The 25,620-nt window shown below is 43.3% G+C and overlaps 1 protein-coding gene across 2 annotated transcripts in view; it reads left to right on the forward strand.

Annotated features, from left to right (window-relative positions):
- The window catches only part of LOC120937510 (interferon-induced, double-stranded RNA-activated protein kinase-like), a 349,006-nt gene that overhangs the window by 21,349 nt on the left and 302,037 nt on the right, over positions 1-25,620 (forward strand). The gene's annotated exons all lie outside the window — the stretch shown is intronic.

Raw genomic sequence — 25,620 nt, forward strand, 5'->3', positions numbered from 1 at the left:
ATTGATGTCTTGACTCCAAGGTGACTTGAATAGCAGACAGGGAGTTGATTTCCACTATAGTGCTGTGCACAGTATAGTACTGCAGGAAGAGCAGCCAGTAACAACCAGGGATGATAATAGACTTGTGCCAGTATCATTAAATCCAAAGGCTCAAAAATAAGGAAAAAATGCAAAAGAAAACAAAAATCCACATAGTGTAAGGTTTACACTCACATTTCAGCAGATTAAAATCGGACATAAAAACATAGGCAGTAGAGTCAGTGGTTCCCGACGCGTTTCGATCAATAGATCGTCATCTGGGGTGCTGACCTACTGCAACAAGAGACCCAAATATATACAGATGTACCCCCTACCTCAATCATGGCTCCAGCTGCACGCTAAACAAAACAGCGTCATTACTTCCGGGATGGTGAAGCATGGGACGTCGGCGTGCGCTCCAAGACTCAAACCAGGAAGGTGCTGGAACACAACGCCTGACATCTGATTGTATCAGCGAATGTCGGATGACTGGCTATAGGCAGGCGCGTCAAGCCTCGCTCTCGCCTCGGGATCACATCACGTGACCCTTCAGCGTAGAACGGAGGCAGACACGCGCCTGTGTATGTAAACATGCGTGCCAAGCCTCGCTCTCACCTCGGGAACACACCACATGACTTCTCAGCGTGAAACAGACGCAGAGACGTGCCCGTGCTGTAATTGGAAAATATAAGAGCCAGATCAAGGGGGAAAATGGGGGGGGGGGGGAAGGGGGGCGATGCACCCTATAGAAAAATAAATAAATATTGAAACCTTAATGAACTACAGATCATTTAAATGATGTAGGATATTTATACATTAAAATTTAAAAATTTAAATAAAGAAAATTAGACTAATGAATGAAATGGGGATACGGAGCCACAATCGGGTATAAAGGTACATCACACCAAACCATCAAGATTGGTTGATAAACGCACTTATGTCCCACTCAAAATTAAGGCTGTGCGGGACATAAGTGCGTAACTCATAAATCCAAAATGCTTCCAATCTGGACACCCCTCTTGTTTTAGCTCCTCCTCTCCATGGTGGTACATATCAATTATTAAAAATTGAGTGCCCTTAGGGTTACGGTCGTGACATTCCCTATAGTGTCTGGGGACTGTATGGTACACCCACCAATGATTTTGGTCACATGTTCACCTACCCGTACGGAAAAAGCACGTATGGTACGACCAACGTACTGTCTTCCGCATGGGCAGGTGATAAGGTACACAATGTGTGTGGTCGCACATGTGCAAAATGACTTAATGGAATATTTACGACCTGTGTTACTTGATTTAAATTCCAAGGTTTTAGATTTCCCATTCGTGTTGTGACAAACACTGCATTTCTTGCAGGGATAATATCCCTTCATATCCTGAAAGAATATAGTGCGGTTTGGGGGGTCAACAACATTAGGAGCAATGCTATTTCTCAATGTTGGTGCCCCTTTAACCCCTTAACGCCCGCCGCACGACTATATGCGTCCACAGAATGGCACGTACAGGCAGAAGGGCGTGTATATATACGTCCTTGCCTTCTAGCGGGTGGGGGGTCCGATCGGGATCGAGCGATCCGGGGACGACGGCGCGGCTATTTGTTTATAGCCGCTCCGTCGCGATCGCTCCCTGGAGCTGAAGAACGGGGAGAGCCGTATGTAAACACGCCGCCACAGTGAAGCACGGGGAAGCCGTATCGAACGAGTGATCCTTCTTATAAGGGAGACTCGATCGATGACATCAGTCCTACAGCCACACCCCCCTACAGTTGTAAACACACACTAGGTGAAGCCTAACTCCTACGGCGCCCCCTGTGGTTAACTCCCAAACTGCAACTGTCATTTTCACAATAAACAATGCAATTTAAATGCATTTTTTGCTGTGAAAATGACAATGGTCCCAAAAATGGGTCAAAATTGTCCGAAGTGTCTGCCATAATGTCGCAGTCACGAAAAAAATCGCTGATCGCCGCCAATAGTAGTAAAAAAAAATAAATAAGAAAAATGCAATAAAACTATCCCCTTTTTTGTAAACGCTATGAATTTTGCGCAAACCAATCGATAAACGGTTATTGCGATTTTTTTATTTTTATTTTTTTACCAAAAATAGGTAGAAAAATACGTATCGGCCTAAACTGAGGAAAAAAAAAATGTTATATGTTTTTGGGGGATATTTATTATAGCAAAAAGTAAAAAATATTGCATTTTTTTCAAAATTGTCACTCTATTTTTGTTTATAGCGCAAAAAAAAAAACAACGCAGAGGTGATCAAATACCACCAAAAGAAAGCTCTATTTGTGGGGGGAAAAAAGGATGCCAATTTTGTTTGGGAGCCACGTCGCACGACCACGCAATTGTCTGTTAAAGCGACGCAGTGCCGAATCGCAAAACCTGGCCTGGGCATTTAGCTGCCTAAAGGTTCGGGGCTTAAGTGGTTAAAGATGACTTTAGCCCATTCAGGTAAGTTGGGACCCAAAACTTTATCATTTTTAAGTATGTTCCAATGTTTATCAATGATGGTTTTAATATCCCTATGTTGGTTAGAATAAGAAGTGACCATGGAAAACTTGAAGGAATCATCCCGCTCCCGTGGAACTATGTCTGTCAAGAGAGAGTCACGTTTAATTAGCGCTACTTTCTGTAACTCAAGGTCTACGGATGAAACATCGTATCCCTTCTCAACGAATCTTTCCTTAAGCATTGAAGCCTGTGAGAAGTAGATATCATCGTTGGTACAGTTCCTCCGTAGACACAGGAATTGACTACACGGGACTGAGTTCAGCCAAGATCTATGATGGCAACTATCGGTAGGAATAAAACTATTCCTATCCGTAGTTTTAAAATGTGTCTTGAATTTGAACTGTCTGGATTCCAATTCTATTTCCAAGTCCCAAAAGTGATCTTAATGGGACTACAGTCATAGGAAAATGAAATACCACGTTCATTATTATTCAAAAACACAAAATACTCTTTCAATGATTCGACCGAACCGTCCCATAGGAGGAGGACGTCGTCTATGTACCTGGCCCAGAGGACAAGGGAAGAAGGTCTCTCGCGATAGACGACGTCCTCCTCCCATTTCGCCATGAACAGGTTGGCGAGGCAAATTTAGCCCCCATAGCCACGCCTTTGAAGGAAATATTTCTGGTCGAACCAAAAATAATTATGGGTCGTTACGAATTCCAATAATTCGACAAAGGATTTCTGTACATCAGTAATAGAATGTTCACGACTCAAAAAGTGTCGAACCGCTTCTACCCCAAGGTGTTGGGGGATGCAGGTTGTGATGCATTTGCCTATGTGTCTCAGTCTAATTCTCCCTGCTTGCCCTGGGTAATTCTGTCCTCGGCTAACAGGTTATTGACGTGCTAATGTCCCCTCACTATTTCTAAAGGTTAATTGATCTATTGTGTTGTGTGAAGGAGATCTGTGTTTAAGTGGCTTGTGTTAATTATTCTGATTGCTCCAGTGTGGTAATTATCTCTCTATATGCGGGGTCGAGCGGTCTAGTTAATGTATTCAGTACAACTAGTAATCAGCGTCCTTGATGTCATTGTCTAAAGAAAATGTGTTTTCAGCATCGGCTCCGTCGTGTCTGCCTAATCATCTGTATGGAAGCCCCAGTGTGAGGGGGCAGAGATTTGTCATTGTAACAGTTTTGGAAATGACATATAAGCTGTGTGTTATAACATTAAAGTCTGTCTTGTTCTAGCAGTAAGCCTGGACTAATGTGTGGCTTAATGGGCGATCTCAGGAATATTCCTCCTAGTGGAATATTGGGGTGATGTTCTTATGGAAGAAGGGAATCTTTGACGGGGATATCATACCGATACCGTCACACAGGTGTACAAAGATGCCACATCCGCGGTGGCAAGAAGGTAGTCACCTTTGACCTCAATACTCTCCAAGAGTTTAATAGTGGAGGTTGTATCCTTAAGATAAGATGGAGTTGATTTAAGTAGAGGCTGCAAGTAGAAATCGATATAACGACCCACACGTGATGTGATCGAATCAATTCCACTTACAATGGGTCTACCTGGAGGGTTCAGCGGATCTTTGTGGATCTTAGGTAGATGGTATATGGTTGGAATTCGAGGAGCGGTAGGCACTAAATAGGCCTTTTCTTTTTTTATTCAAAATGTATGAGGAATAACCTTTAGATACTAAATCGACCAATTCCCTCTTAAAATAATTGGTAGGGTTATTGGGCAATACTTGATAGGTATCTGAGTCACCTAGAATGCGATTCATCTCCATAATATAGTCTGTTTTGTCCATAATAACTATCCCTCCCCCTTATCGGCAGGACGCACAATAAGGTCCTTACGATTGCATAGAGAGTGATAACCCTCTCTGGGTAGGGGATGTTTGTAAATTTTCTTAACGGACAAAGCTTCAAGATCTTTAAGGACTAGATCTTTATACACATTGACTGAGGAGGCTACTGGAACTGTGGGGTTAAATAATGATGGGTTGGAAAGACCCGATTGAAAGGTATATTCAAATACCACAACAAAGTAAAATACAAGAGAAATATAGCATAAAAACAGTATACTGATAAATGCAACCAACATAATATTATAAGGAACCAAGGCAGCTCAAGTCTATATAAAAAAAATTAAAATTAAAATAAAAATTCAGAGCAAGAGAGAGATGTAGAGAAAGATATTAGGGGGGGGGGGGGTGAAGCCGGCACACATGGCAATAGTAATGGACATCTGGAAAAATCATTATCTTCAGTAAGACCTCAGTGAGAAGATAGGGCCTCTACATTTAGTACAAGCAGGGACCTCAAGTCAGTGATAGGAGGTTTTATGAAGTTTGAGAATTATGAGGGGGTGAGGAAATTATATCTTTATAACGTTGAGTAGAAATAAATAAGGACCAGGGGGCCCAGGTTTTGGAGTATTGCTCGCTAGTGTCTCTGGAAATATGGGTGAGTTCTTCCATGAGACTAACCTCGGAGACTCTTTGTAACCATGATTTGATGGTGGGGATTGTGAATTGGCCCCAGAGACGGGGGATTTAGCTTTAGCTGCATTAAGGAGGTGTGGGACAAGTGAACGTTTACATTTACCTATGGGTCTTGAAGTGGCATGAAAAAGAACTATCCATGGCTCAAGGGGCAATTTCACTTCGGTGATCTGGTGTATCAGGTTTAATATTTCCACCCAGTAAGGCCGAATGGAAGGGCAGAGCCACCAGATGTGGGCATGGGTAGCATTCTGACTGCAGTTCCTCCAACAGAGTGGGTAGTTATTAGGGAACATGTGATGAAGTTTAACAGGTGTGTAGTGCCATCTGGTTAGGAGCTTGAAGTTAGATTCAGCCATGGAAGAAGCCAAAGAGGAGACATGTGTAAGTTTAAGCATTTTGTCTTTTCCTTTATCTGAGATATTCGCTCCCAAGTCTCCCTCCCACTTGGATAAGTATCCCGGGTATATAGGGCATTGCAAATCTATAAGGGCCCTGTAAAATTGGGAAACACAATGTATAGGGGGGTCTTTATGAAGAAAGACTTGTTCTATACCATTGAGATTCTGGATACCCTGTATTGGATGTGGAAAGATCGGATAAAACAACTCAATTGGTTGTATCTCCATCTGTCCAAGAATGAGGGTGAACCATGACCCAAAATCTCAGGCAGAGGTCTAAGGCAATTGGTAGAGACAACATGATGTAGGAGGAGAGGGCCACCTGGTGACCATGCTTGAAAACCTGGGTCAATGGAACCTGGTGCAAAATATTTATGAAATACTAATGGTTAGTGGAGAATCGTATGACCATGTGAATTTCTTATGAAGACCGTCCCATACTTGTAAGGAGATTAGAGTAAGAGGCAAGGTATTAGGGGAAAGATTTCTAAAGAACGTGGAATCCAAGGGGTCGCAGATAGATCAGAATCGCTCAGGGAATGCTCCAGTTGGACCCATAATTTGGAGTTAGAAGCATACTTCCAGTCCGTTATACGTGAAAGTATGACTGCTTAATAATACGTTTTAAAATTGGGTAGGGATAGTCCCCCGGAGCATTTGGCCCTAAAAAGAGTCTCCCCTAGAAACCCTAGGACGCTCATCTCTCCATATAAAGGGGGTGATCATGGTCTGAAAAAGAGTAAAGAAATCTATAGGAACTTTTATGGGGATCATTTGCAATATAAAGAGAACGCCGGGAAGTATGTTCATCCTGATAATATTAACTTTACCTAACCATGAATGTGAAAGAGAGGACCATTTTTGAAGATCATCTTTAATGGCATTTAGAAGAGGGATATAATTATGTCTGAAGAGGGAGTGAAGGTGAGGAGTCAGGTAGATGCCAAGGTATTTCATGTGTGATGGTTCCCAACGAAAAGGAAATAGGGGTTTCAGCTGATCAGCTATACGTTGGGGAACTGTTATATTAAAAATTTCAGATTTGGAAAGATTAATCTTAAAATTAGAAAGCGTCTGGAAAGAGGAGAATTCTGACATCACATTTGGCAATGAGATACGTGGCTGTTGAATAAAGAATAGAATGTCATCAGCGTAAGCTGCATATTTATGAACTCTAGTGCCGACTCTAATGCCATTAATGCTCCTAATATTTCTAATTGTGGCTAAGAAGGGTTCAAGCGAGATAGCAAATAAAAGAGGGGATAAAGGGCAGCCTTGTCTAGTTATGTAATGTAAAGTGGTCACTTAAGGAGCCATTGATACGTACTTGTGGGGTTAGAATAAAGAGAAAAAATACGATAAAACATTTTAGGGCCAAGACCAAAATGACGGAGGGTAGTTTTAAGGTAGTCCCAGTCCACCCTGTCAAATGCTTTTTCAGCATCAGTGGAAAGGAGGGTGGGCTGGGAGAACCTCCGAACATAATGGATCAAGGACAGAGTGCGAAGAGAATTGTCTCTGGCCTCTCTGTTAGGGATGAAACCGGTCTGATCAGCCGAAACCCATTTGGGTAAAAAGGGAAGTAACCTATTCGCTATAACCTTGGCAAAGAGTTTGGTATAGATATTTAAAAGGGAAATGGGCCTGTAACTACTGCATAGGGTAGGGTCTTTGTCTGGTTTAGGGATGACTGTGATGTGGGCGGATAAGGATTCAGGGCGAAGGGCAGATTTGTGGGAGACGGAATTTGCGTAGGCTACGAGATGAGGAAGTAAAATATCACCAAACGTTTTATAATATAGGAGTGTGAAACCATCAGGCCCATGGGCTTTACCTGAAGAGGATTTCAGTGCACATTGAAATTCTTCTATGGAGAAGTTGGCTTCAAGGTCATTAAGGGCTGACTTCGACAGTTTAGGAAGGTTGGCCTCTCTAAGATAGGTAAGGATCAGTTTACGTTTTTCCGAGAGTGGTAAAGAGGCCAAACCACCTTCAACATTATACAAGGCAGCGTACAATTCTTTGAAAGCCTTCGAGATTTGGGGAGTGGTGTGTACTAAATCTCCTGATGGTAATTTTACTTTGGGTATGAAAGAAAGGGTCTTTCTGGCCGTGAGGGATCTAGCTAACATTTTACCCGGTTTGGTACCCCATTCATATACCTTCTGGGATATGTAGTGAAATTTTCGTTTAGTTTCGAGGGCAAGGAGATTTTTAAGTTCTTCTCTCAAGGGTGAGAGCTTCCAAATGAGAAGTGCGTAATGAAAGTTTATGTTGTTTATCTAACTCAGCAATCTGATGCAAGACCTGTTTAAGCTGCTGACCATGCTCCCTTTTTTTCCTCGCACCCAATTCTATAAGATTACCTCTTATTAGCGCCTTATGCGCTTCCCACACTATAGAGGGTGAGGTGTCCGAACCAGAGTTTTCTTCAAAGTATTGGGAAAGAGATTTAGTTAGAATGGAGACCTCTGTCGGATTTGTAATGAGTGAATCATTGAGTTTCCAATTATTGGGGCGATGAGGCAAATCGGGTACAGTCAAGCAGATAGAAACAGGAGCGTGATCAGAGAGAGTGGCAGTCCCTATGCAGGCTGAACGTAAAAGGGGGAGGTGGAAATGATCCAGAAAAATATTATCTATTCTGGAGTAAGAGTTGTGGGATTTAGAGAAATGGGAATAGTCTCTGCCTTTAGGATGCAGTAAACGCCAAGCGTCCATGAGTTGGAGATCTAAAAGTTTTTTTTTCTTTACCTGTGTTAGTCTTTTAAATGGGATATTCGAACGGCCTAGTGAGGTGTCTATCGTAGGATCTAAAGGCATATTTATATCCCCCGCAAGAACAACCATTCCCTCAGCAAAACGAGAAAGCTTTGTGAGTTTGGGTAAAAACAGTAGGTTGATTATGATTGGGACAGTAAATATTGGCCAGAGTACAGCTAGTGTTGCCTATAAAGCGTTTGACAAAAAGAAAACAACCATGATCATCCGCTAACATATCAGTAAATCGAAATGATGCACTCCTGTTGAATCCAATGGCCACTCCCTTGGCCTTGTTAGTATCTGATAAACTATAGTACCATTGCGGGAATTGTGGCGAGTATAGTTTTAACAGATGTAGTGTGGGTCAAGTAAGTTTCCTGAAGGAAAGCAATAGAGCAGGCAGAATTCTTTAGTTCCCACAACAATGGATGTCTCTTAGCGGCCACACTAAGGCCCCTTACATTATATAAGGAGATTTTCAGGATAGCCACGTCCTCAGGAAGAGACAACTCAACGATCCAAATAGCCATGCGTGCCGGCAAACTAGGGTAGTCAGGGAAACGGGAAGGAAGGGGAGGGGGTGAAGAAAGAGAAGACAAGAAGGGGAAATGAAGAGAAGAAAAGAAAAACACAAAAACATATGAGCAGTATTACAACAGTTTGTGGAACAATTGGGATTGAGGTGACCAACACGCAGAAATCTGCGGAAGTCCCAGTGGGAATGAGGGGAACAGGCAGTCAAAGAGAAATTTAAGAAAAAAATAACAAGGAGAAAAACAAGACAGCCAATTCCCAGCAACCCCAAAAGGAGAGGGGCAGGGAGCAATGTCCCCATCAAGGATATCAAAGTGGAGCTAAAAGCTCCGTCAGCTAACGACCTGTAAAAAATAATTATCATATAAAGAAACCAGCAGTGTATAAAACATGAAAATAGCATTCTCCAAATACTGGGTCAGCTTATTAATTAAGGTGACATGCATTCAACATGGCGCAAAAAAAAAAAGGGGGGGGGGGCGCAGAAGAACAAAAAACAGGAAACGGTTCAGTTTAAACGAAGTAAAATAACATCAGGAACATGCCAAGAAATGTTCAATGTGGCAAACCAAACTTCTAATAGTAAAAATGAAGATATTAAACTGAACCAAATGCTTTCATCACTGTAAGTAGAAATGCTAGAAGGGTAAATGATTGGGTTCACAGGAGTGCCTCACCCATTTTTCTGGGACGAGCTTGGAGCAGAAATCTGCCCTTGTTTGGCAGGGGTCTTCTTCCATTGGGAGGAGCGAAGAGTGGTGAAAGTGGGAATAGGGTTCTGCCAACCTGGGAGCTCCATGCGCGGTAGATGAAGATCCTATAGAAAGGTAGGGAGGTCCTCAGGGAACCGCAGCGTAGAAGAGCGGCCATTCTTGGTCGCAATTAAGCATGCAGGGAACCCCTACCTGTAGGTAGTTCCATCACTTCTAAGTTGCTCCAAAAGTGGTTTTAGAGCCCTGCGGCGGTCGAGGGTTTTCTTTTGATATATCCGGAAATATGTTAAGAGTGGCTCCATCAAAGTCAATGTTAGGGGTGTTCCGTATTTTGATCATGATAGCATTTTTGTCTGAAATAGTGGAGACGGCATATCACATCTCTAGGTAAGTCAGAAGAGAGATTACGAGGTCAAACTCTATCAAACCGTAGAGGATCCATGACTGGCCTGCCTAAAATGGTGTTGAAGATGCCACGGAGTGAGGGTTCCAAATCACTATCACCAGTCGCCTCCGGTAGGCCGCGGATGCGCAAATTATTTCTGCGGTTACGATTTTCAAGGTCTTCGAGTTTGTATAGCGAGGCCCTGTGAGCGTATGCCAATTGAGTGACCGTGTCCTGTAATTCTTTAATGGCAACTTCATGTGAGTCCTGGCGTTGCTCTGTTTCCTCAACTCTTCCGAGAAGGTGGGCCATGTCTGAGCGAACAGCAGAGATGTATTTTTTGATCGATTTCTCCATATTATGGAACATGCCTGCCATCTCCTTTTTAAGTTTATTTAGTAAAGAGGACATATCGGAACCGGTAGGGGAACCGGGGTCATCCATTATGTCCGAGCCACATGATGAGGCCGACGAACTTTCGCGGACAGAAATGGTTCCCACATCGGTCTGATGTAAAGTTGAAGCCTTAGCGGAGCGTTTGTTTATTGTTGAGTGGGAGGCAGAGCCTTTAGATGGCATTGCTAGTTATATTCAGGTCGGTCGCTAGACGGAGTGCCGTTTAAGCGCTATCTCTTAGCGACATACGGAGAGTAACTGTGCAACAGGTTTTAGTGCATGCAAAGTAACTTCAATTAAGGAAGCGGTTCAGTATGGTAAAGGAACGGCAGGATAGTACAAAAACCCAGTATAGGATAAGTATATAGGCCGTGGATATGTTTCAGGGAATGTCCACAATGATGGAAGTTCAGTTACTTGCAGGGATCATCAGTGTTGGGGATATGAAAGTCTCAGTGAAAAACGGGATGAGGTGCACCAAGATGGCCACCGTGCTACTGCTAGGCCTGCTTAAATACAGCTGGGTATTATTTGGATATGCCCCCAGATAGTTATAGAGAGCTGCTTATGTCTTGTGGGGAACAAGGTGGGTGATGAGGAGCAGCTGAGTGTGTGAGGAGAGGGCCTGTGATTCGGGTGCACCAAGACGGCCGCCGGACCTCCGAGACTAGGCCGGAGCCGCGGTGCTCGAGTATCCAGGGAGGGGAGCCCCGCGAACCGTCCCCGGCGGTATTAAAAAAAAAAAAAGGGGGGGGGGGGGAACCAAGCTGCCGCTGGGTAAGGCTGATGGCGGAAGGAGACGCTGGTACCGCGGACCACGGGCGGGGAAGGAGCCGTACCTGAGGCCGGAGGCTGTTGCAAGGCGGAAGGCCGCGGAGTGACAGATCCCAATGGCAGACTCTCCAGGCGTCGCAGCTCGGATGGATCCGCGGGTCACCTCCACTGGAGATGGACAGCCGTCTACGTTGCACCCAGGCACAGGCAGCAGCGGAAGATCGGAAGGCCCCAAGATGGCGGAGGGCTCCGACAGAGCAAGGCCCAGCTTCAGGAGCAGGATCCAGGCCCAAAATTTGCAGCGAATCCCCAAGGTAGCAGCGGACAATGTCCAGGGGTGTCTAGCGAGTGGTTGGAGCCTTGTTAGGGCAGCAGGGAGCGGCGGATGGGAGTGGATGAGCCGTGGGTGAGAGGAGCTCTGCAAAAACACGTCCGTCCTGGTGCACGTCTCCATATAAGGTGTTGTTTCTGAAATAAAATGTCGCTGAGTGTTGATTTTCCGGCCAAATTTGTGGACATCAATAAAAGTGTCAAATGTACTCAATTTATTAGGGGGAGCAAACTTAAGACCCTTGTCCAGGACAGCAAGTTCATCAGTGGTAAGATCCTTACCACTAAGATTAAACAGTCCTCTCTTGGGTCCGAAGGCCTTTTTTGGCCTTTCCCGCCCCGATGAAAATCCTTACTGGAATGGTTATCCGGGCCATGATATTTATAATTAGAATGTGGTCGCTGGTAACCCATAGAGCCCTCATGTGTATCCTGTAAAGGTAAAAACCTGTTACTGGTATACACAGGGGGGTAATTGTAAGGATATGGAGCAGTCTCATAAGGGGTCATATAGTCACCAGTCCTCCTTGGTGAGTCATTATAATCATGATAACTCTGATGTTGATATGCAGGAGTTCTATGATCAGACATATTCCCCCTAGAGCGACCTCTCCCCCCTTTCCTGTTATGATTGTTAGTTTTGACACCCCAGTTAGGAATCATCCTAAGATCCCTCCCTCTTGGAGGAGGTCCTCTCGGGGAAGGTGGGGGTTTGGGGTGTACATAATTAGGATGATGGTCGGGTAATAAAAGTTTGTTTTTTAGTGTGATGTACAGGGTGTTGGCGCTGCTTAGGTTTGATATTTTATATATTAATGCTTCCGTGATTCATTTAGTGACGTATCCTCGGTGAAATCAAAGTGTTGAAAATTATATTAGAAAAAATATATATAATAGTGAAGAAGTGTCGGGCACCTAGATATGGTGAACTCATATACTGAGCTTCCCATATTACTGGGTCCCCTTTTTAATGAACATTGGTGATAATAGTATGCGGCCTCCTTTTAGGCTAGTGATAATTGAGTGCTTGTGCGTTAAATACTTTGGGTCGTCTGTGTTGTGGTCAGTTCAACCCACTGTGTGTCCCTCTTAGAAATTACTAAAAAAAATGCAGTGTCTATCAAGTGATTTACAAGTGCCAATACTTATGCCTTTAGCCAAGAATGCATAAATGTGTCTATCATCAGTTATGTAAATGATCAAAGAAACAGGTAACAATTCAAAAAATAAACAGATAATGATTCAGAGGTGAGTTGCTACTTCCGCCAATCTTTGTGCTGATGCACATCCAAAAATGGCATAAAAAATCTGTTCCCAATCTCAGAAGCAATCAACCAGAATACTTTACATGCATATATTGGTTCAAGTTCATGTGGCAACAAGGCTCTGTCAAAGAAAGCAACTGTGTCACAGCGCTATCCTCTACTCAGCTTCTAATGTAAGCCGACAACCCACGCAATAAAAATGCAAAAAGGGAAGAATACTAAACATACAAAACAGGCACTGTTCCCTGTTTGATATAATGTCCCCACAAGGTAACGGGAGATATCACAAGTAGTCTCCGGTCCAGTACGTTGGCATTAAATTATAAACGTTCTAAAAATTATCCGATCCACTTTCTTCACAATCCCAATACACCTTGTAGGATCCGCATTCCCCCCCATCTGGATCCCCACTCACCGGACAGTTGTCCCCTCGAGGGGGTGTAGAGCCTTGTAGGAATCAATCCCTTGATGGATCGCTTATGAGCTGTTGTTCAATGGGAGCCTCAGTCGGTCGCGGGAGCCTCGTTCAGGCGGGTGCTGGACGTAGGAAGAAAAAAAGGGAAGTCCGCATAGAGTAGTATTGTAAAAAATGTAAATGCTTTTATTTAAAAATTAAAAGTAATACTAAGCATATAAAAGCAAGCTTGCCAGTAGGCAAGCAAACCACGATACAGCCCGTTCACTCCAAGCTGTAACGTCAGATAGTTCTCGGGTATGCTGTGTTGCAGTTCAAAAAAATGGAGCTTCTCACGTGTGGAGTGTTTGCGTTCCACCACTCTGGCTATCTTACCCGGAACTCACTCTGACGTACTGAACGTATGACGTGTTTGCGGCTAGGTCAACTGACGCGTTTTGTCGAATAGACGTTGTCAAAGGTTGGGTGATCGTTTGGATATTGATTACCCATATCCATCGTAGGGGAGGACTCGGGGTTGGCTGAAGTCACTAATACTTTCTGCCAGTTGAATACAATTTTACTTTTGTAGTCACCAGCATCCCTGGAGTACTATTTGTGCTTTTTGATTTTCTGATCCCTGTCCTCCTTCTCCAAATGAGACTGGAGATTGGTGGAAAGGGAATTATATTCGGTGGAATTTTTAAAGTTTAAAAGTTTATCTTTCAACTCCTTGATTTCCCTATCTAGCACCTGAAGTCTGGACTGTTTCCGAGATATAAGGAAACCCAAAAAGTTAATGCCCGCTTCATTAAAGTAACGGTACCAGGAGTCTAGGTCTAGGTCGCCTTGTTGAGGTTGTACCTCCCACCTAAGACTCCTAGGGACCATGCCTTCCGTTATATATTGCTGTAAAAAGACAATGTCCCACTGTAAATGGAGCTCAGAGACCATGGTATTAAGTCTCAAGAACATACCCCCTATTTCGGTATCATTGCCTATGACAGAAAAGACACCATCAGTGTTAACGTTAACTTTAAATGTTAACGTTAAATTGTATTCAACCGGCAGAAAGTATTGGTGACTTCCGCCAACCCTGAGTCCTCCCCTACGATGGATATGGGTACTCAATATCCAAACGATCACCCGACCAGTATGCATCGTCCTAATTCTGTACACCCCAAACCCCCACCTCCCCCGAGAGGACCCCCTCCAAGAGGGAGGGATCCTAGTTTTGACACCCCAGTTAGGAATCATCCTAACAATCATAACAGGAAAGGGGGGAGAGGTCGCTCTAGGGGGAATATGTCTGATCATAGAACTCCTGCATATCAACATCAGAGTTATCATGATTATAATGAGTCGCCAAGGAGGACTGGTGACTATATGGCCCCTTATGAGACTGCTCCATATCCTTACAATTACCCCCCTGTGTATACCAGTAACCGGTTTTTACCTTTACAGGATACACATGAGGGCTCTATGGGTTACCAGCGACTGCATTCTAATTATGAATATCATGGCCCGGATAGCCATTCCAGTAAGGATTTTCATTGGGGCGGGAAAGGCCAAAAAAGGCCTTCGGACCCAAGAGAGGCAACAGGGGAGGCAGGAGACATCAAAGGAAAAAAGAGAAAAGTGTAATAGGTCTAGGACTGTTTAATCTTAGTGGTAAGGATCTTACCACTGATGAACTTGCTGTCCTGGACAAGGGTCTTAAGTTTGCTCCCCCTAATAAATTGAGTAAATTTGACACTTTGTTGATTTTCCGGACAAATTTGTGGACATCAATAATTCAGCGACATTTTATTTTAGAAACAACACCTTATATGGAGCGAGCTGTGACATCAGGGACGGTTCATTCGGGTCTTTCCAACCCCTCATTATTTAACCCCACAGTTCCAGTAGCCTCCTCAGTCAATGTGTTTAAAGATCTAGTTCTTAAAGATCTTAAAGCTTTGTCCATTAAGAAAATTTAAACATCCCCTACCCAGAGAGGGTTATCACTCTCTATGCAATCGTAAGGACCTTATTGTGCGTCCTGCCGATAAGGGGGAGGGATAGTTATTATGGACAAAACAGACAATATTATGGAGATGAATCGCATCCTAGGTGACTCGGATACCTATCAAGTATTGCCCAATAACCCTACCAATTCTTTTAAGAGGGAATTGGTCGATTTAGTATCTAAAGGTTATCCCTCATACATTTTGAATAAAAAAAGAAAAGGCCTATTTAGTGCCTACCGCTCCTCAAATTCCAACCATATACCATCTACCAAAGATCCGCTGAACCCTCCAGGTAGACCCATTGTAAGTGGAATTGATTCGATCACATCACGTGTGGGTCGTTATATCGATTTCTACTTGCAGCCTCTACTTAAATCAACTCCATCTTATCTTAAGGATACAACCTCCACTATTAAACTCTTGGAGAGTATTGAGGTAAAAGGTGACTACCTTCTTGCCACCGCGGATGTGGCATCTTTGTACACCTGCATCCCCCAACACCTTGGGGTAGAAGCGGTTCGACACTTTTTGAGTCGTGAACATTCTATTACTGATGTACAGAAATCCTTTGTCGAATGATTGGAATTCGCAACGACCCATAATTATTTTTGGTTCTACCAGAAATATTTCCTTCAAAGGCGTGGCTATGGGGGCTAAATTTGCCCCCTAGCCTCCCCAACCTGTTCATGGCGAAATGGGAGGAGGACGTCGTCTATCGCGAGAGACCTTCTTCCCTTACAAAGACGACGTCCTCCTCCTATGGGACGGTTCGGTCGAATCATTGAAAGAGTATCACGGGAGCGGGATGATTCCTTCAAGTTTTCCATGGTCACTTCTTATTCTAACCAACATAGGGATATTAAAACCATCATTGATAAACATTGGAACATACTTAAAAATGATAACGTTTTGGGTCCCAACTGACCTGAACGGGCTAAAGTCATCTTTAAAGGGGCACCAACATTGAGAAATAGCATTGCTCCTAATGTTGTTGACCCCCCCCCCTCCCCCCCAAACCGCCCTACATTCTTTCAGGATATGAAGGGATATTATCCGTGTAAGAAATGCGGTGTTTGTCACAACAACACGAATGGGAAATCTAAAACCTTGGAATTGAAATCAAGTAACACAGGTCGTAAATATTCCATTAAGTCATTTTGCACATGTGCGACCACACACATTATAAAAAGAGTGGTACTACTGCGCTACCAAATTAAACTAATATAAGAAAAAAACAACAAAAATAATCAAATAATAAAAGCTGCGTATCAAGTGGGTGAACAAAACCGAAAATTATATAGAATGAATATGAGATGGCGCTAATATCAACTAGTGCTGATTATTTACAGTATTGTGAGTGATATTATTCAAATTCAGTGAATAGTATAAGTAAGAAACAACAACACCTATGAAATATACACTCTCTCTAATGGTGTAACACAGTGAGTTCGTAATGGGTTAAAGAAACTGAACCCATATGCAGCCCTATAGCCAATCAGCTGATGTCTCCTTCCCACTGCTTCTCATTAGATAGACAACGACCTTCTCAAGCAATTCAGTCAGAAACACTCCAATGGATATGTAAAAGAAAAAAAGAGAGGACAAGCCTCATAGTACAATACTGTATGGCAAGAAGGGTGGACAAGAGAATACACCGACGGTGTATACACTCACACATCCGCCGATAAACACAGGCTCAGAGTCAAAAGTTGCCGCTCAGTGTGATGGTCTCCTCACTAGGATCGTAGTCCCGTCACATAGGCTCCTCCCCCACGCGTAACGCCACTCGTCACGTGGCTTAGTCATGGGTCTCCATGTGACTGTGAGAACGGCTGAGCTATTTAACAGAGCCGCTGCGTGTCATTTCAACAGGAAGTGAAACCAAGAAGGGAGCTGACATCTACATCATTGCTGGCAAACAACTCGGGCACCGTGCAAAACAAAGCAACTATAACATGCCCGTTACATATACAGTAATATACAATACCATAGTTTAATACAAAAAGATATCAAATAAGTTTAAAAAGCATATGTTGAATTACACCATATCTGCTGTTTACTAAATTTAATTATAACACGAGGAAATGTATTTAAAACCCAGAGAGATCCCTGCCATTTTTGTTTTTATTACACATCGCCCCCTTCTTGTGATTTATAGGTACTCCATACACATATAATGCATAATCCACAAATGAATACATCTTGAAGGGGTGTGTAAAAAAATGCAACTACATAATAAAATATCCGCATCACCACCTAAGAACAGGGTGCGAATATATAAAAAAATGTATATATTAATAATATGTAGGTAAAATAATCTTGCTCAAAACATATATAATTTAAAAAATCCCAATTCTTGTGATTGTATATATACTTCTTCATGCTCACTAGGTAGGCATGACTTTAGTCACCAAAATGTGGCCCATTCAAGATGTAATGATGATAATAATACAACCAAGAATACAAAATGATTAGACCAATCAATTTGTTTTTTTAATAGAATCTAAAAATTCCCTCAAACTAAAAATCCGAAATAAAACAATTCAAATCAAATTCTACATTGAGCCCATTAGGCACTAAGGAGCACATTTCATGTATCCACCTGGATTCACTTTTGCTAAGTTCACGGACTTTATGGCTACCTCTCCAGTGAGGGTTGTATTTATCAATAGCCCAAAACTTTAAATGTTTGGGATCTTGATTATGACACAATGCGAAATGACGCGAAACATTATGGTCGGGATACCCCTTTTCAATATTTTGAACGTGTTCTCTTATGCGTTTCCACATTGGTCTTTTGGTGCGCCCTATATATTGCAGTAAGCAAGAACACTGCAACACATAAACCATGCCCTCTGTACGACATGTAATGAGATCTTTGATCTCATATTCTTTTTGGGTTACGTTGGACACAAACTTGGAGCATTTTTGGCCATTGAGGTTCGTATTTTTGCAAGCGTAACACCGTTTGCAAGGAAAGAAACCCTTTGCCTGATAGAAAGTTAATTGATTTTGTTTTGTTGGGGGATCGGGAAAATTTTTTGCTATCAAGTCCCTTAGGGTAGGGGCTCTCCTGTATACTATCTTTGGAATACTTGGCAGAATACCTTGTAACTGCCTATCTGCTTGTAGTATCGGCCAATGCGTTCTAAATATCTTTTCCAACTTTTTATGCTGGACACTATAGTTTAGAATAATGGGTAATTCCATTCCTACTCCATTATTTTTGATCTTATCCTGTATCAGAGATTCCCTAGGTGTATCATATACTTTTGTGATTTGGGTTTGTATAAAATCTTCATCATACCCCTTATTCACAAATCTCTTACCCAGCATATTTGCTTGTTCCACAAAGACATTAGGATCAGAGCAATTTCTCCGGATTCTTATCATTTAACCTTTAGGGATGTTAATCAACCATGGATCATGATGGCAGCTATCTGTAGGTATATAGCTGTTTCTTTCTACCGGTTTTAAGTATGTTTTTGTTGTTATTTTTTGAGGTTCCAAAGTAATTTCCAAATCCAGAAATTGAATCGATTTGTCACTAATTTCATACGTAAGTTTGATATTCTTCTGATTCTGGTTCAGTTTATCCAGGAATTGTGTAAGGGAGGCCTCATCACCTTTCCAGATGATGATACAATCATCAATGTACCTTCTGTACAAAACTAGGTGATGCGGCATATTTTCATAGACAGCCGTTTCCTCCCATTCCGACATATATATACATTTGCGACACTTGGCGCGTATTTTGCGCCCATCCCTATTCCGTTTAATTGCCGGTAAAAATCAGACTTATACCAGAAATAGTTATGTTGAAGGCCGTAGGCCAAGCACCTCAAAACAAACCGTTTCTGTTTGGAAATTAAAGAACCATACTTATTTAGGGCCCATTTAGTTGCCCCGATTGCCTCTTCATGATTGATTATAGTGTAAAGTGATGCCACGTCAGCTGTGGCTAACAAATATTTCTCCTGTACATTTATCACTATTTTATCAAGAATTTGAATGAGGTGCTTCGTATCTCTTAAATAAGCCCTTGTTGAAGGAACTAGGGGCTGGATAAACTTATCCACATACTCTCCCAATCGGGAGTTTATTGATTGTATCCCATTTATGATGGGTCTGCCCGGTGGTCTAATTGGATCCTTGTGGATTTTGGGTATGGTGTATATGATTGGGACCCTACATACTTCTGGAATAAGGTATTTTTCTTCTCTTTTATTGAGAATACCTCTTTCTCTTCCTCGATAGATACCACACACATTGTGTACCTTATCACCTGCCCGTGCGGAAGACAGTACGTTGGTCGTACCATACATGCTTTTTCCGTACGGGTAGGTGAACATGTGACCATAATCATTGGTGGGTGTACCAAACATACAGTCCCCAGACACTATAGGGAATGTCACGACCGTAACCCTAAGGGCACTCAATTTTTAATAATTGATAGGTATGTACCACCATGGAGAGGAGGAGCTAAAACAAGAGGGGTGTCCAGATTGGAAGCATTTTGGATTTATGAGTTACGCACGGCCTTAATGGTGGGACATAAGTGCGTTTATCAACCAATCTTGATGGTTTGGTGTGATGTACCCTTATACCCGATTGTGGCTCCGTATACCTATTTCATTCGTCTAATTTTCTTTATTTAAATTTTTAAATTTTAATGTATAAATATCCTACATCATTTAAATGATCTGTAGTTCATTAAGGTTTCAATATCGTTCATTATACATTGTTAATATTTATATTACAACAGATGTCCGGTGTATGGTTGGTGTAATGGACTGTAGTTTATATTGTCCATTATTTACTAAAAGGACGCTTCTTCTTTTTTATAATATTGGATTTCAGTTTATTTTGGTCCAATATTTATTTATTTTTCTATAGGGTGTATCGCCCATTTTCCCCCTTGATCTGGCTCTTATATTTTCCAATTACAGCACGGGCGCGCCTCTGCCTCTGTTTCATGCTGAGAAGTCATGTGGTGTGTTCCCGAGGTGAGAGCGAGGCTTGGCACGCATGTTTACATACACGGGCGCGTGTCTGCCTCCGTTCTACGCTGAGGGGTCACGTGATGTGATCCCGAGGCGAGAGCGAGGCTTGACGCGCCTGCCTATAGCCAGTCATCCGACATTCTCTGATACAATCCGACGTCAGGCGTTGCGTTCCAGCACCTTCCTGGTTTGAGTCTTGGAGCGCACGCCGACGTCCCATGCTTCACCATCCCGGAAGTAATGACGCTGTTTTGTTTAGCGTGCAGCTGGAGCCATGATTGCTGCAGGGGGTACATCTGTATATATTTGGGTCTCTTGTTGCAGTAGGTCAGCACCCCAGATGACGATCTATTGATCGAAACGTGTCGGGAACCGCTGACTCTACTGCCTATGCTTTTATGTCTGATTTTAATCTGCTGAAATGTGAGTGTAAATCTTACTATTTACTGCTAAGTAAAAGTTCATCATACAGTTTTACACTATGTGGATTTTTGTTTTCTCTTGCATTTTTTCCTTATTTTTGAGCCTTTGGATTCAATGATACTGGCACAAGTCTATTATCATCCCTGGTTGTTACTGGCTGCTCTTCCTGCAGTACTATACTGTGCACAGCACTATAGTGGAAATCAACTCCCTGTCTGCTATTCAAGTCACCTTGGAGTCAAGACATCAATATTGTTTAAGCTTGCATGACCCATTAGGTATACGCTTAATTGGGTCCAGTTCCTCTGGTAAGCCTCCTATTTATACCTTGGGTGTGGACCTACTATCAAATTCTCATCTTTAATAATTTTTCAACACTGAGTTAATTTTGGTTGGACTTATTGATTCACATGGGACTTTATATGTTTATACATGTCCTTTTAATATTTTCACTATCCATGGACTTTTTGAGCACTGAATTTAGATCTGTATTTACAGTCTTTTCACTTGCTTTATATTTAAATAGCGCTACATTTTTTTTTTCTTTTGTATGTTTGTTTTCTGCAGAATTGATCTAATTCTGTGGTGTTGGCTGCCATTTATTTATACGTATACACAGGTAGAGCGGTGATATATATACGTGTGTATATTGTTTCCAGGGTTTTTTTTTTACAACCACTTCAAAGGACCGTGGCATCTCGTGACCAGTGGTGTCTACCCTAGTGAAATTGCTAGAAAAGCTGTCAGTAGGAAGTTCTAGCATAAGGCCTGGATGACTTTTATATTGCTTGGTGTGAAGCCAAAAAAATGTCATCCACGGAAATACGTAATTAGGAGAATTCTCTTTTCTTTACAGTCTGTAGAAATCAAATTGGGTTTGAGTACAGAGGTCAAATTTCGACCCTATCTGTTTTCTTCTAAAGGCCTTAAGCCTACTGTTCACTGATCCAAACCTTTATGCAGGGGGCAACTTGTTTGCTTCCCCCCATTAGTTTTTTATTTTTGCTGAACGAAAAAAGAAAACATTTGGAAGAAAAACTCTTAGTTTCTATTACATTTTGTAAATTAAGTAATTTTATCTCCTCCACTGATGTGCGCTGATGAGGCGGCACTGATGGGAACTGATGAGGAGGCTTTAATATACAGCACTTATGGACACTGCTGGTGGACACTGACAAGGGGGCACTGTTGGCTGCACTGATAATCGGGACACTGATTACTGATGTGGAAATTAAGTTCTCATTCAAGTCTGTTTACATTTTCTGATTTTTGTTGTTTACTTTATACAGTATCTCACAAAAGTGAGTACACCCCTCACATTTTTGTTAATATTTTATTATAACTTTTCATGCGAAAACACTGAAGAAAATACACTTTTCTACAATGTAAAGTGGTGACTGCACGGCTTGTATAACAGTGTAAATTTGCTGTTCCCTCAGAATAACTCAACACACATCCATTAATGTCTAAATCATTGGCAACAAAAGTGAGTACACCCCTAAGTGAAAATGTCAAAATTGCCCAGTTAGCCATTTTCCCTCCCCAGTGTCATGTAACTCGTTGGTGTTACAAGGTCTCAGGTGTGGATGGGGGGCAGGTGTGTTAATTTTGGTGTTTTTGCTCTCACACTCTCTCGTACTGGTCACTGGAAGTTCAACATGGCACCTCATGGCAAAGAACTCTGAGGATCTGAAAAAAAAATATTGTTGCTCTACATAAAGATGGCATAGGCCAGGGGTGTCCAAACTTTTTTCAAAGAGGGCCAGATTTGATGAAGTGAACATGCCTGAGGGCTGACCAGTTTGCCTGACATTCTTTGAACCATTAAAATTCGGTCTAAGTGTGTTCGTCCGAGCACTAATACACTGCCCAACAACAATTCTCTGTGTGTGGTGAAGAGATGAGATTGGGCGTGTTATTTGGGGGATATATGTAAAACTGAAACTGAATCTAAACTGATAAATACAGCAGGGCTGTATTCTGGCCTAGGCCGACAAGGCCTAGGCCTAGGGCGGCACTTTGCAGGGGGAGGCCGGCCGCCCGCCCTCCCGAAAATGGCACTCGCACCACCAGAGAGCGGGCCGCGCTGTACCCCGCACCACCAGAGAGCGGGCCGCGCTGTACCCCGCACCACCAGAGAGCGGGCCGCGCTGTACCCCGCACCACCAGAGAGCGGGCCGCGCTGTACCCCGCACCACCAGAGAGCGGGCCGCGCTGTACCCCGCACCACCAGAGAGCGGGCCGCGCTGTACCCCGCACCACCAGAGAGCGGGCCGCGCTGTACCCCGCACCACCAGAGAGCGGGCCGCGCTGTACCCCGCACCACCAGAGAGCGGGCCGCGCTGTACCCCGCACCACCAGAGAGCGGGCCGCGCTGTACCCCGCACCACCAGAGAGGGAGCCGCGCTGCACCACCAGAGAGGGAGCCGCGCTGCACCACCAGAGAGGGAGCCGCGCTGCACCACCAGAGAGGGAGCCGCGCTGCACCACCAGAGAGGGAGCCGCGCTGCACCACCAGAGAGGGAGCCGCGCTGCACCACCAGAGAGGGAGCCGCGCTGCACCACCAGAGAGGGAGCCGCGCTGCACCACCAGAGAGGGAGCCGCGCTGCACCACCAGAGAGGGAGCCGCGCTGCACCCGCACCACCAGAGCATCCCCCTCTGTCCTTTTTCCCCACGGCGTCTTTCTGTCCTCCTCCCATGAAGACAGAGGGACGTGGGTCATATTTTAAATTGGGGGGTGCGCAAGTTTAGTCAGGCCTAGGGCAGCACAAAACCTAAATACACCACTGAAATACAGGTATATATCTTTTGTGGCCCTGGGAGCCACATAAGACATAGCCAAATCACCAGGGGGGCTGTATTTAACAGGAACGAGGGCCGCAATTGGCCCGCAGACTGGACTTTGGACATGCCTGACCTAGGCTATAAGAAGATTGCCAAGACCCTGAAACTGAGCTACAGCACGGTGGCCAAGACCCTACAGGCGTCATACAGTGCCTTGCGAAAGTATTCGGCCCCCTTGAACTTCGCGACCTTTTGCCACATTTCAGGCTTCAAACATAAAGATATAAAACCTGTAATTTTTTTTGAAGAATCAACAACAAGTGGGACACAATCATGAAGTGGAACGAAATTTATTGGATATTTCAAACTTTTTTAACAAATAAAAAACTGAAAAATTGGGCGTGCAAAATTATTCAGCCCCCTTAAGTTAATACTTTGTAGCGCCACCTTTTGCTGCGATTACAGCTGTAAGTCGCTTGGGGTATGTCTCTATCAGTTTTGCACATCGAGAGACTGACATTTTTGCCCATTCCTCCTTGCAAAACAGCTCAAGCTCAGTGAGGTGAGCGTTTGTGAACAGCAGTTTTCAGTTCTTTCCACATATTCTCGATTGGATTCAGGTCTGGACTTTGACTTGGCCATTCTAACACCTGGATATGTTTATTTGTGAACCATTCCATCGTAGATTTTGCTTTATGTTTTGGATCATTGTCTTGTTGAAAGACAAATCTCCGTCCCAGTCTCAGGTCTTTTGCAGACTCCATCAGGTTTTCTTCCAGAATGGTCCTGTATTTGGCTCCATCCATCTTCCCATCAATTTTAACCATCTTCCCTGTCCTTGCTGAAGAAAAGCAGGCCCAAACCATGATGCTGCCACCACCATGTTTGACAGTGGGGATGGTGTGTTCAGGGTGATGAGCTGTGTTGCATTTTTTACGCCAAACATAACGTTTTGCATTGTTGCCAAAAAGTTCGATTTTGGTTTCATCTGACCAGAGCACCTTCTTCCACATGTTTGGTGTGTCTCCCAGGTGGCTTGTGGCAAACTTTAAACAACACTTTTTATGGATATCTTTAAGAAATGGCTTCCTTCTTGCCACTCTTCCATAAAGGCCAGATTTGTGCAGTATACGACTGATTGTTGTCCTATGGACAGAGTCTCCCACCTCAGCTGTAGATCTCTGCAGTTCATCCAGAGTGATCATGGGCCTCTTGGATGCATCTCTGATCAGTCTTCTCCTTGTATGAGCTGAAAGTTTTTAGAGGGACGGCCAGGTCTTTATAGATTTGCAGTGGTCTGATACTCCCATTTCGATATTATCGCTTGCACAGTGCTCCTTGGGATGTTTAAAGCTTGGGAAATCTTTTTGTATCCAAATCCGTCTTTAAACTTCTCCATAACAGTATCTCGGACCTGCCCGGTGTGTTCCTTGTTCTTCATGATGCTCTCTGTGCTTTAAACGGACCTCTGAGACTATCGCAGTGCAGGTGCATTTATACAGAGACTTGATTACACACAGGTGGATTCTATTTATCATCATTAGTGATTTAGGTCAACATTGGATCATTCAGAGATCCTCACTGAACTTCTGGAGAGCGTTTGCTACACTGAAAGTAAAGGGGCTGAATAATTTTGCACGCCCAATTTTTCAGTTTTTTATTTGTTAAAGTTTGAAATATCCAATAAATTTTGTTCCACTTCATGATTGTGTCCCACTTGTTGTTGATTCTTCAAAAATTTTTACAGTTTTATATCTTTATGTTTGAAGCCTGAGATGTGGCAAAAGGTCGCAAAGTTCAAGGGGGCCCGAATACTTTCGCAAGGCACTGTATCTAGAGGTTGTCTTTGTGAAATAGACGTATGAGTGCTGCCAGCATTGCTGCAGAGATTGAAGGGGTGGGAGGTCAGGCTGTCAGTGCTCAGACCATATGCCGAAAACTGCATCAAATTGGTCTGCATGGCTGTCATCCCAGAAGGAAGCCTCTTCTAAAGATGATGCACAAGAAAGCCTGCAAAAAGTTTGCTGAAGACAAGCAAACTAAAGACATGGATTGCTGGAACCATGTCCTGTGGTCTGAGACCAAGATAAACTTATTTGGTTCAGATGGTGTCAAGCGTGTGTGGCGGCAACCAGGTGAGGAGTATATAGACAAGTGTGTCTTGCCTACAGTCAAGCATGGTGGTGGGAGTGTCAAGGTCTGGGGATGCATGAGTGCTGCCGGCACTGGGGAGCTACAGTTCATTGAGGAAACCATGCATGCCAACATGTACTGTGACATACTGAAGCAGAGCATGATCCCCCTCCCTTCAGCCTTGCTAAAGAAGCTGAGGGTAAAAGGGATAGACTGGCTAAGCATGCCTCCAGACCTAAACCCTATTGAGCATCTTTGGGGCATCCTCAAACGGAAGATGGTGGAACGCAAGGTCTCTAACCTCCACCAGCTCCTTTATGTTGT

Source organism: Rana temporaria, chromosome 4, assembly GCF_905171775.1.
Source record: "Rana temporaria chromosome 4, aRanTem1.1, whole genome shotgun sequence".
NCBI lineage: Eukaryota > Metazoa > Chordata > Amphibia > Anura > Ranidae > Rana > Rana temporaria.